We start from the raw sequence: 12,166 nt of genomic DNA, 5'->3' as shown, positions 1-12,166 counted from the left end.
GATTTTAGTTCTAAAACTTATTAGCTGTGTGGAAGGAGTCAAACAACACGCCAGCTTCATGGCTCGGTCTGACAGAGTATGATCAGCATTGTAATGTGGTAGTAGAACCCACTCCACAGGGTAGAATTGAGCACTGAGCAAATGAATGGTTGCGGTTTGCTGAGCACAGGGCTGGGCTCTTCGCAGAGATTAGAGGAGCGCTGACTGAACAGGATGGGCCCCTTTTACAACAACTCGTCTCCACAGTGCTCATCCAACTGGCCAGCGGAATTCTGCTGTGTGTTCTGCAATCCTGCCTCATTCACCAGTCCTTGGGAACACGCTTAGCCAAAGCTTGTCTGCCGACTGAATACATCTCAAATTCCAGCATCCTTGATGGGAAATTATAAAACTTTTGTCAAGTGTTCTAAAATCCAAATGTGAACTTGAAGACTTCATTTATACCCAATTATTCACCATATAGATGATTAAGGGGCGGGGCTGGAAAGATCTCAGTGGTAAAGTGGCCGCCCTTCCAGAGGGCTTGAGTCCCAACATCCACACGAAGGCTCACAAAACTGTCTGTAAGCCAGTCTCAGAGAATTCAGAGACTCCTGGCTTCCCTGGATACCAGGCATACGCATGGGACACAGGCATACCTGTAGGCAAAACACCCATACACAGAAACTAAAAATGAATTTTCAACTAGAAAAAGAGAAATGCTTGCTGGTTTCTTTATTTGTGGTTAAGTATCCCAAATCGAGGAGGAACACCATGCATGACCCAGACAGACTAGGGTTTCAACCTCAGTCTTGCTTCTTACTGCTGTGTCATCTTAGGCAAGTTTAATTTCTTCATCTAACAAACAGATCTAACATATAATAATATATATTATTACATGTATATAACTACCAGGTCTAATGATAACTAATAATATCTTATAAAGATCAAAGAGGACAAGTACAGGGAGGCCCTTAGAGGATAGAATGGCTAGTAAAGAAAAAATAAATTGGTAGATTCTGTACAGTACCCCAAAGAATATAGTCAAAGAACTGTTAGGTTCACAGTCAAGGAAAGCATGAATCTATGGCATGCGCCCTCTTCCCTTCACACACATAGTCTCCCACAGGGTCACATCCCAGTCAGCTGAGCACGGTGGTATCCACTTCTAACTCCAGCACCGAGGGGGCAGAGGTGAGTAGATCTCTCTGAGTTTAAGGCCAGCCTGGTCTACATAGCGAACCAACATCAGCATTGTGTGACTGCTGAAATGTTGCTATTGAGAGGAGTGGAACAAGGTGTTCTATGAATCCTTTTTTTTTTAAAAATTACATAATGTGGTCTTAGTACTCAAGAGGATTGTCAGTTTCCTAGAAAGATAAAGCAAGTAAACATGATAATCCCTGATAATCCCAGACAGTCCATGGGTAGGTGATTAATTCATAGAACAGATAAATGTCAAGCCCTTGGTGCAGACCTATGCAACAAGTATTTTTGTTTTGTTTTTGATTTTGTTTTTATTTTTAGGGTTAGACCACAAAAGTTCAAATTGGGAAGCAGATCAGGTAGTAATGCAAATGTACCAGCTAACTATTGCACATTCATTAACAGCAGTAAGTAGTTATCCTCATGTCCCTCAAAATGCAAATGAACTGGGTATTTAATATTCTGCTTTTTTTCACGGGCTGATCTAAGGGTAGTAGAATTAAAATACGTGATACAATAATACTGTCCTAAAAACTACTACAAAATAAGACAAATGCAGCCTTAGCTGAACCTCGCATGGCATCCTAGGAGGACCCAGAATAAGTACCAAGAGGTAGGTGTTTTCTGGTTCTTTGGTCAGCTACAATGCCAGGAGTTTAGGAGCGATTTGCCTCCGTCCTTCCTGGGTGGAATTGGAGACTGAGTGTGAATGTCTGGGTACCTGGTCTCTGGGTAGCTGCCCCTATAAACTATAAAGTCTCTGGAGAATCTGTGTGCTTTTATGAGGTTTCCAGGAACACCCTGTAGCCGAGGACAACATAAATGTTTTTTTCTTCATCTCATGCTTTCCAGGAGCAAACTTCTAAATGAAGATTCATAGCTCTCCTCAATCCAATTAGCACACAACTTGTGAGGTCAACTCACACAGATCATCTGGGGAATGCACAGCATAATCAGCAAACCAGGAGGGGTAGTACCCGTCCCGTCCCTCTCGTCCCTGTCCCTTTTGAGTTGTCTCTTTTGGATCAATGCCTATAGCACTGATGTGGTGCTATAGGTAGGCAGCATATGGGGGAAGGGTACCCCTGCCCCCACGTCTTCTGTACTTTTGACTTAATCTACAATGATTTCAAAATTAAAAATTAAAAAAATAATTTTTGGCTGGTGTCACAGGTCTACAATCCCAGACTCTTGAAAAGCTGATGTAGGAAGATCACATATTTAGGAGCAGCATGGGCTACAGAGTGAGTTTAAGGTCATTCTCTGCAAATTTACGAGACCCTGTTTCAAAGTTAAAAGGGAATAAAAAGTAGTTGACTTAAAAAATTCCTAAAGGAAAAAAATTTTAATCTCTATACACACATAAGGAAGCAGCTCAAAGATATATTTGCTAATAGACAACTATCAAATCATTTCCATCAGTTTCTATTCATATGATTCCCCATTTATATTGCTTTCCTCTTTCCAGCTTCCAAACTATGTACAGTATAAATAACATGTACATAAAGTATAAATGTAAATGCATATATAGAGAGATATTATACACATATTAGAGACAGATTAATATTAGAGACATAATTGATTATAGACATAATAGAGACATAAATGATTATGTATTAAACTGTTAATCATGGAAGGGGCCTAATAATAGAGAAGAGTATTAAATCAATTTCTGACTTATCTGTTTTCTGGCACTTAGAAAAAAAAAACATTAGTTTTACAATTAACAAAATCTTTGAAAAGAAATTTCTGGGGTTACATCCCTAAAATCCTCAGTACTATAAAACTACAAAAGACATAAACATTGGCTCAGAGACAATTTAAATGACTGACTTCTCAAGTCTCTGGATTTATGAAACACCCATGAAGTGTAGAATCAAATCATGCAGCTAGGCAAAGTGTTCCAGGCATCTGGGTGCTACTTAAATTTTAGAATGGATCCTTCAGCTGTTATGGACTTCCTAGAGCTGGACTAGTGTTTTAGAGAGCTGCCACTATGGGTCCATTAATTACTAACTTGTATACAAAGAAGAACACAACCCAAGCACAGCGTGTGATCTTTAGGGCTTCGCCTTGCTGCCTAATTAGATCTAACCTAACTTTGGCTCTCCATAAAACCATAGAAGTTTAGCTTGTCTGAATGTTTTATTTGAGGCACAAGCCTTTGTCCATAAACAGTGGTCAGTGTTCCTAGCAATTTGAAGCTACAAAGCAATTAAAAATAGATTTTTAATCCTCCATAACAGGTTTACGCTAAGATCATAATTTCTAGCTTGTTGAAGGTTATATAAGTTACTTTTTATTGCTGTGATAAAATACCCTCAGTGAAAGAGAGTTACCAAGGATTTTAGGGATGTGACCCCAAGAATTTCTTTTCAAAGACTTTGTCAATTATAAAAATAATGTTTTTTTTTAAGTGCCAGAGAACAGATAAGTCAGAAATTATTTGATTTAATACTCTCCTTTATATTAGGACCATTCCAGGATTACCAATTTAATATGGAGTTTATCTTGGTCTCTGATTCCAGAGGGGGAGTCTACGGCAGCAGGCAGCCAGAGCAGGAAGCAGAGAGGTCACACCTTCCACTGCAAATGCAAATCAGGGAGGGAACTGGATGTGGAGGGAGAGTGGAATCAGGCACCACTGTTGTCCTTCCTCCAGACAGGCTCCACCTCCTAAGGGTTCTGTAGCTTCCCTGTGGTGGTTTGAATGAGAATGTCCCCATAGGCTCATACATGTGAACGCTTGGTCCCTAGTTGTTGGAACTGTTTTGGAAGGATTAGGAGGTGTGGCCTAATTGGAGGAGGAGTCTAAGGTGGGCTTGGAGGTTTCAAAAACACATACTATTCCTAGATAGCTCAGTTTCTGTTTTGTGGCTGTTGTCTCAAAATGCAAGCTCTCAGCTACTGCTCCACGCTTGCCTGACTACTACCATGTTCTCTGCCATTACAGCTATGGGCTTATCCTCTGAAACTGTAAGCCCAATAAACTCGTTCTTCTGTAAGTCGCCTTAGTCATGGTGTCTCTTCCCAGCAATGGAAAAGTAACTAAGACACTCCCCAATGTTTCCAACTGTTCAAACAGTGGAAAGGGATGGTTTTCATTTAAAATAACACAAACACAGAAAACTGACTGGCTTACTGATTTCTCTGAGCATTCTTTATTACTTATGCAGTGTTGGTGCTTATGATCCTTTTCAATTCCACATTAAATTATAAATTATGTGCATTTATTTAGTGAGAGATAATGTGTGTATGTGTCTACGTGCATGTGTGCATGTGTGTGTGTGTGTGTTCGTGTGTGTGAGTATATGTGCATATTCAAGCGATGACAGAAATGTGGGGGTCATGAGACAACTTTCAAGAGTTATTCTCTTCTTCCTTCATGCAGGAGTTGGGGATTGAGCTCAGGTCATTAGCCAGGCACCTTTACCTGCCAAACTATCTCAGGCCCCTTTCCAATCATCCTGTCTTTGCTCGGCCAACTTGACTTCACTGGAAAGAGATTCTGCTTGTCATCTTCTTTATGCCAGTGGTCTCAAGGTTGTTTCTTTATAATCGGCGTGCCTGGTGATGACAGTCCTCAGTCTCTTCTAAGTGATCTCTGATGTGTGCACATTTGGCTGAGTCTACTCACTTTGGATTGTTTAGGAACCCATGGAAACTTCTGGCTATTTTAGGGAAGACTGTACATGGAATGGAACTTTGTGTTGTCTCAAATGTTGAAAGCACATTTAAATAAAGTTCCAGAACATGACACTGCAAATGGTTCTCTGCTTTTTTTTTCTCCAATATATAGCATGCATCTGTGTATATGTGGAAACTAGACATGTATATATGTACCAGTAGGACAGAATCTGATGTAGAAAACTAACCATGTGTGTATATATATATATATGTATGTATATGTATTCCCATGCTTAGAAAGCTAACCATGCATATATGTACCAGGAAGAACAGTCTGATATAGCCAGACGAAAAATAAACTGAGTGACAGGCCCAGAGAAAGTCCCCGATTTGGAAAATCTTAGCCTTTGTAGACCCGCATCTCACTGTTTTTCCATTGTCAGTGGTTAGACTTAAGATGGCACTAGTAACAGCCTGCATTGAATGACGTTTTACCCCATTGGCTGCGTTCATAACACTTATCAAAAGCACAGCATGCTTTGTCCTGGCAGTAAAAGAGAGTTCAGTGCTTGCATCATGGTGACGGAACCCCCGGCATGCCTGACGTGGTGAATACGGGTCCGCAGCGCACTACATCATTACACCAGGAGCATCTCCCCGTCCCCCGCGCCCACCCCCAATGCTATAGGAATGAGACACAAACCCAAATGATAAACAAGAGTTCTCAAAAACCTCTGCACAAACTCCTAAGTAAAGATGGTGTCATAGCTACTTTTGTAATTTCTGCCCATTAATATACTTCCAGACCACGAACCAGAGATAAGTTGTAAGAGCAGCCTCGGGCACTTGGACTGACATCCCGACATGGCCTCCCTGCTGTGGTCTGAGCAGCCACTGCTATTTTCCTTTGTACTCACAGTGACATTCACCTGGGGGAGATGGACAAAGGAATGGACGGCAGACCCTTCCCAGCAGCCCCTGCGGTCAGAGTCCCCGTCTAAGAAGTGAATCGGGTGTAGTTTCCCATGTAGGTTCGCATGCTCCTCCTTGTCAAAGCCTTTCCCTGGCATGGAAAGGTTCTGCACGAATGTCCTCTAAACTCCTCTGATCTGCCTTGGTCTCTCTATCTCTTAACCTCTGGTCAAATCCTCCCCGCCCTCCATATCCAGCTCATGATATTCTTCTCTTCAGCTTCTCCAGGCCAGTCACTCCCTAAAGAGCCGCTTTCCCAAAGCTGCGCACTTCCCTTACAGCACTGACTGCCATGTTTGCAGTTGGGTTTTGTTGACAATGCTGTAAGCTCTATGAAGGGCAGATCTGTTGCTTATCTCTCTCCTTCCTTCCTCCTCTCCTCTCCTCTCCTCTCCTCTCCTCTCCTCTCCTCTCCTCTCCTCTCCTCTCCTCTCCTCTCCTCCCCTCCCCTCCCCTCCCCTCCCCTCCCCTCCCCTCTTTCCCTTTCCTTCTTCCTCTCCCTCTCTCCCTCTCCCTCCCTCTCTCCCTCTCCCTTTCCCCCCTTCCCCCTCCTCTCTCTGAGACAGGATTTCTGTATGTAACAAGCCCTTGTTGTCCTGGAACTAGCTCTGTAGACCAGATTGGCCTTGAACTCCCAGTGATCCCCCTGCCTCTGCCGAGTGCTGGGATTAAAGGCTTGAGCCACCTCTACAACCATCTGGCTGAGTATCGGTTTCTACGTGCTGTACTCAGTTAGTATGGTTTTCGACTTGGGCTTCTTGGTAAGGATTCAAATCTCAGACTCAAAGTGTGCCAGCTCAGCCTCTGTTGCCTACCCTGGTTCCCCAAGTCTACCCTGTCCCCCAAGTCTACCCTGTCCCCCAAGTCATATTTCCTTTGTCCTCAGTCCCTCTTCTCTGATCAATCGCCTCCTCCTGCCCTCTCTGCCTCTCTTGGCTTACACCCTCCTGCCACAGAGCTGTGGCTTCGGTCTGACCACGTCCTCTCTCACCTAGAGTGTGTTAGCGCCTCCTGACTATGATCAGTCTGTCTACCTCCTCATCCTCACCTCTGCCCCACCCAAATCCACCATCCTCGCTGCAGCTTGTTGCTCTAAGATGCAAACCTGATTATGTCGCCTTGGCTTCTGGGTCCCAAATCCTGGCTCGAGCTCTCTAATGTTATAGGTAAAGTCCTCTATGACCTCACATCTTCTCCTCACCATCGATTTCTCTCTCCTTGTTCTCCTCCATTCCAAATCTAAATTCCGTCTATTTTGGGCACATGGATTTCTACAAATATTTGATTCAAATTTATGTTGTTAATGTATTTAAATCATTCAAACAGCTATAAGTGAAGATATTCATGCAAAGCTATAGCCTATTATGCTTATATGCACGGAGGACCATCAATGCATTAATTTTTGTGAATTTTCTGCACGAAATCATCTTTTTCGATGACTATTCCTGTGAATGTGCACATTTCATTGATTAGAGAAGTTAGTAGTTTCCACAAGCAATTTCTTTTCTTTAAAGTTCAGCCATTTTAATGTTGAATCACATAATTTGCAGGGGGGTGGGGAATTCGAGCCTCTCTTCACCAGTAGGAAGTACATCACTGTGCCTTTTGCTGAGACTTTGCAGTGAACGGCAGGCCTGGAGCTTGCTATCAGTAAGTAGGTGGAGGTCAGGCTGGTCATGTGCTGCTGTGGTCTAGTTGAATGCATAAAGACATGAATGGAGATAACGCTGATTTCATTGGGTTAAATTCCAACAAGGGGTGCTTCGGGCAGCTCACAATGGCATTGGGGAAAAATGAGTTTGTCCTTGTCCCTTTTGACCACAGTACTGGTTGGATTTCTGAGCGCGCTAATCATTTTCCTGAGCAGTGCCGGGCGGCTCTGGCCTGGTGTTTATCAGCTCCGGAGCTGAGGAGACTGGGCTTTGTCTCTCCAAGATTAGATTGCTCTAACCTCACTGGGTAAGGAGCATGGAAGAGGGTGGGTACCCCCTAACTTCCTACAGCAAAGTCCAGACCTGGATAGAACAAAGCGCCAGGACTTTCACCCACAGACTCACCAGCGCAGGACTAACTGGGGTTTTTCCTGTTTGCCTCTCTCTGAAGCCTTTTATCGGGCATCTCTTTCGACTAAGGAACTCTGATTTTGTTTGAGATAAGACACTTATTGCCTCAGGTTTCTGCTTTTCCTCTTTTCCATCCCCGTCAGTGTTTATTAACCTCATAGACAGGTCTGGCTGCTGTGGGATGGTACGTCTTGTTCAGTAAGACACCATTGAGCTTTTAGAGTCTGAACCTGGCCCTGGCAGCCCTAATAAGCCAGCCGTGGATACTGTGCTCAAAGGACCAATTAAAAAGACAAGCAATGGTGAAAACACAGCAAAGAGAGATGAATCCAATATGGCCACATCAGGAAGATGAGCACAGAGAGTCCAGAGCCCTCTCCCACTCAGTCCCTCTTCAGGGTCCTAACATGAAGATCTTACATACAGGGTCCTGGTATTTAGGTTTAAATACAAGGCAAGAAGTACGCATAACTAAGCAGCCTCCGTTAAGGGGTGGTGCTATCTATCACCGACCCAGCTCCAGTCTACCCTCAACAGTGGTCTGACAATTTGTGACCCCCCCATGCCCACCCTCCCACCCCTTCACCCCTACCTCCCCACCAGCAGCCAAGCCTTCGGTCACCTTGTCCTCCTTTCCTGTCTCAACCGTGCTCAACTCTGGTCCTGCTCTCTGACCTTGGCAACAAAATGATATTGTGTTTTCCCAAACCTCTCTCCAGGGTTTCCTGCCAGTCAGACACATCGACAACTGCCTGGGGCATTGTTAAAATTCACATCTCGGGTTTGGGGAGATGATTGGGTTGGTGCAGCATTTGCCATGAAACCCGGCATGAGAACCCAAGATGGTCCTCAGCAGCTGAGCATCCTTGCAAAAGGCCAGACGTGGCAGCGCCCGCCGGAAATCAAAGCTTCACTGCAGGGGAAGAACTGGCGAGACCTGGGGCTCGCTGGTCCACAGCTTAGAGGGATCGGTGAGCTCCAGGAAGAGAGCTTGTCTCAAAACACAAAGTGGCTAGTGACTCAGGGATGACTACCAGCACTGAACTCTGACCTCCACACGCGTGTATACATGTGAGCACTCACATGAAAGTGTACAACGCATATACACCTCGCATATACACAGATGTAATACAAAATAAATTAGAAAGGTAAAATTCATCTACCCGCTGCTGCTCCCTGGACTCCTATGAAGTTCCACTTCCTAGGTGTTTGAATCTGCAAGGTGAGTTGGCCACATCACAGGGCCTGGTAATAAACTGTTTCTTTTGTCTTTGTTCTCTTTTTTCTTCCCCCCTCCCTTCCTCCATCCCCCTCTCTCTGTCTCTCTGTCTTTCTCTGTCTCTCTGTCTCTCTGTCTCTCTCTCTCCCTCTCTCTCTCTCTCTCCACAAACCCGAGGAAGAGTTGCAAACTCCAGCTAGCAGGGCGGGGAGACTTATCTGTCCACTATACACGGGGTGTGTTGCCTCCTTACCAAAGAAGAGCAGTATCGAGCGGCCAGACAAAGAAAGGAAAGGCTTCCTTCCTGAGGCCCGAGTCAGCTTGCTCACGAACAAAATTGCTGTGTGCTGGTTCTTGACCTCCTTTGGGCACTTTACAGGCTGATGAGCTCATGCTCTCGAAGAGTGCAAGCCTTTCGCTGAAGTGTAATTAATAATCATCTGATAAGTGGATAACAATAATCATGGTGATGTAATCCCTTCCCCCAACTCTGCTCCTGTTCCCCCGTGGTAATACCATGAGCAGATGTCCTAGTGCACTCAATTAGACAAGCGTCCTCCGGAGCAAGTTTCGCTCACACAGCCATGTGCTGTCTTGTGTGCCTCCTTTGCCCTCTCCAGAGTAGCCTAAGGACACTGATCAGGGAGCAATGTTCTGTGGGTGTCAGGCTGTGGAGTAATGGGAAAGTTCATGACTCAGGCACCAGGACACCAACCTGGCGGCCACCCAGGTGGACAGCTGAGCCCCTTAAGCAAGATGATGAGTAGATGAGTCTGGCCACTTCCTCCATGCCATCATCAGAGGGATCTGGGCACCCTGGTCAGCCTGTATCTAGCCATTCTGGCCAGCCAAGAAACCAAGTGCAGAACTCGGTTCTAGAGACAAGAATCGCTTTGGCTTTTTGACAAATCGTAGTTTACACTGGGTCTCCAAAGTAGACACTAAGCTAAAGGAAGCAGTGGAAAGGCGAGCAAACACGGATCCAGGAGTCGTAACTTTGCCCCCACACACTTCTCAGGCCAAATGCTGAGGGAGGCAGAACGGAATCCCAGGCAGAAAAGACAAGAAGACCTTTCATTTGTAACCGGTTTTGCTTTCACACACTTTCACACAATGTGACCTCACTAGGCCTCGCCACAACTCAGTTTGGGCTCAGTTTATTATTTCTGACTTACAGATGAGGAAACTGAGCCCTAAAGACATTAAGTGACTTTCAGAAGAAAGCGTGAAGCCAGAGCCAAGCTTGCCTCGGTGACAGTAGGACTTGCCCCACGTGACCGGGTCCATCAGCTTTCCTCTTCCGGGAGGGAGAGCATTCAGCTTACTCGTGGCTGGGTGGGCAGTTGGCCACGGTGCTGGGATGGAGGTGGTGAAAGTCAGCTCTGGTCAGAGGTTGCATGGAAGCGGAATCTACTGAAAGGGTGATGCACCAGGAGGCCTCCCGCTTTGGGAGGAAGTGAAGTCAGAGACCCTCCCCAAGCTTCTCTGAGTTGGAGAAGGACAGCATCTAGGGGTTCAGCAGACACCGGAGCCTTTGTGCTCCAGTCAAGATGGCAGACAAGTGGAGCCGCAAGCCCAAAGCCCCCAGGCACGGCCTCCCTAAGGCTGCTCCCTTCCTTTTTGCCTTTCCCTTTGATTCTGTTTCTGATGGACGTTTCTTTTTTTTAAAAAAACTTTGGATTTTACCCTCCCCCTTCTCTTTCTTTTAAAAGCTTTACACAAGTATACACATGTCTCTCCTTAGATGAAAATTTCTGTCAAATATGCAAATGAATCCAGCTTAATAAATACATTCTGAAATATTTATGGATGGGATCTCGAAATCACTAGGATTTTTCTATAAAATATGCTCTAGGTTGGAGCCCCCCCCTCCTTGTCTTTTTCTAACTAAGAAGTGAGCGAATGTGGTTTTCTGTGTACTTTCTGCCTTGATGCATTGCCTGCCCCAGGCGCAGAGCAATGGGGCCAATCCACCCTCACAAACTGGAACTCCAAAGACTGAGCACACGCAAACCTTCTCTCTCTGTAAGTCGGTTCTCTTGGTCATTTTGTTATAGTAACAGAAAGCTAATACACAATATTCTAGGGGAAAAGGAGGGATCAGAGGAACAAAGGAAAGAGGGAACATGATAGGATTTCTGAGGGTCCGCTTTACATATTTCTCTCTGATTTTCTGTATTGCTAAAAATTTCTATTTAAAGAAGCAGAAAAATAGGAATGGAATTATGCATCTTCCTCAGCCCCGTTTAAATGAATGCCTTTTTCTGTATCGATGTTTCTAGATCTTCTCCCACTCACCTTCCCCTCTCCAGGGTCTGAGTTACCTTTAAATAAACATTTATTTACATTTAATTTACTTTGTGTGTGTGGGGGGTGGGCGGGCATGCATACTGTCCTGTGCACATTTGTTGGTTGGAGGACAACTGTCAGGAGTTTGCTTCTCTCTTTCCATCTTGCCATCTCTAGGCATGGCGGCAAGCGTCTACCTGCTGAGTCTTGCTTGTCTCTCCTCTGATATTTCTTAGAGGCCGTAAAAATTATTTCAGCAATTTCTAAAGTCCGTGTGGAAGACATCCTAAATGTTAGGCAGAGACTTTCTGAGTATGCTAACAGCCCTGCCTTCTAGGGGGACAGGTCTGTGTGTTTTCTTCTCTGTCAGCCTTTTTCACAGTTTCATAGAATGTTCCAGAGACACTCATTTCTTGGTTGATCTGTTGATCCTTTTACAGTGGTCCTTCACAGGGTCACACTTCTAGGAAGAAAAGTTAAAATGAGATTAAGGAAAGTCCTAAGATATTTGTACCCACAGACATTGCTCTGGGGGTGGGGCGGGCCTCAAAAACACACCTAGGGACAAGCTTTGTTTTCGACCTCATCAGAGAAAAGCAAAGACCAGACAGCAAATGCCCTGGCCCTCAGGCAGCATCTTACCAGGGGCTGGGGCTGGGGTCCCCGTGGTTTTGTTCTGCAGTCCCATTAACACTGTGGCCAGTGTCACTCACTTGCTGCCCTTGTAAGAGGTGGCCACTGGCACCTCTCATATCTCCACGGGATCTAGGGTCTTTGTATTTCCTTGTCATGAGCGTCAGCTCAGGACCAC

Source organism: Apodemus sylvaticus, chromosome 8 (genome assembly GCF_947179515.1).
Source record: "Apodemus sylvaticus chromosome 8, mApoSyl1.1, whole genome shotgun sequence".
Classification (NCBI taxonomy): domain Eukaryota; kingdom Metazoa; phylum Chordata; class Mammalia; order Rodentia; family Muridae; genus Apodemus; species Apodemus sylvaticus.
The sequence above is the reverse complement of the archived record's forward strand: the minus strand, read 5'-3'. Positions refer to the sequence as shown.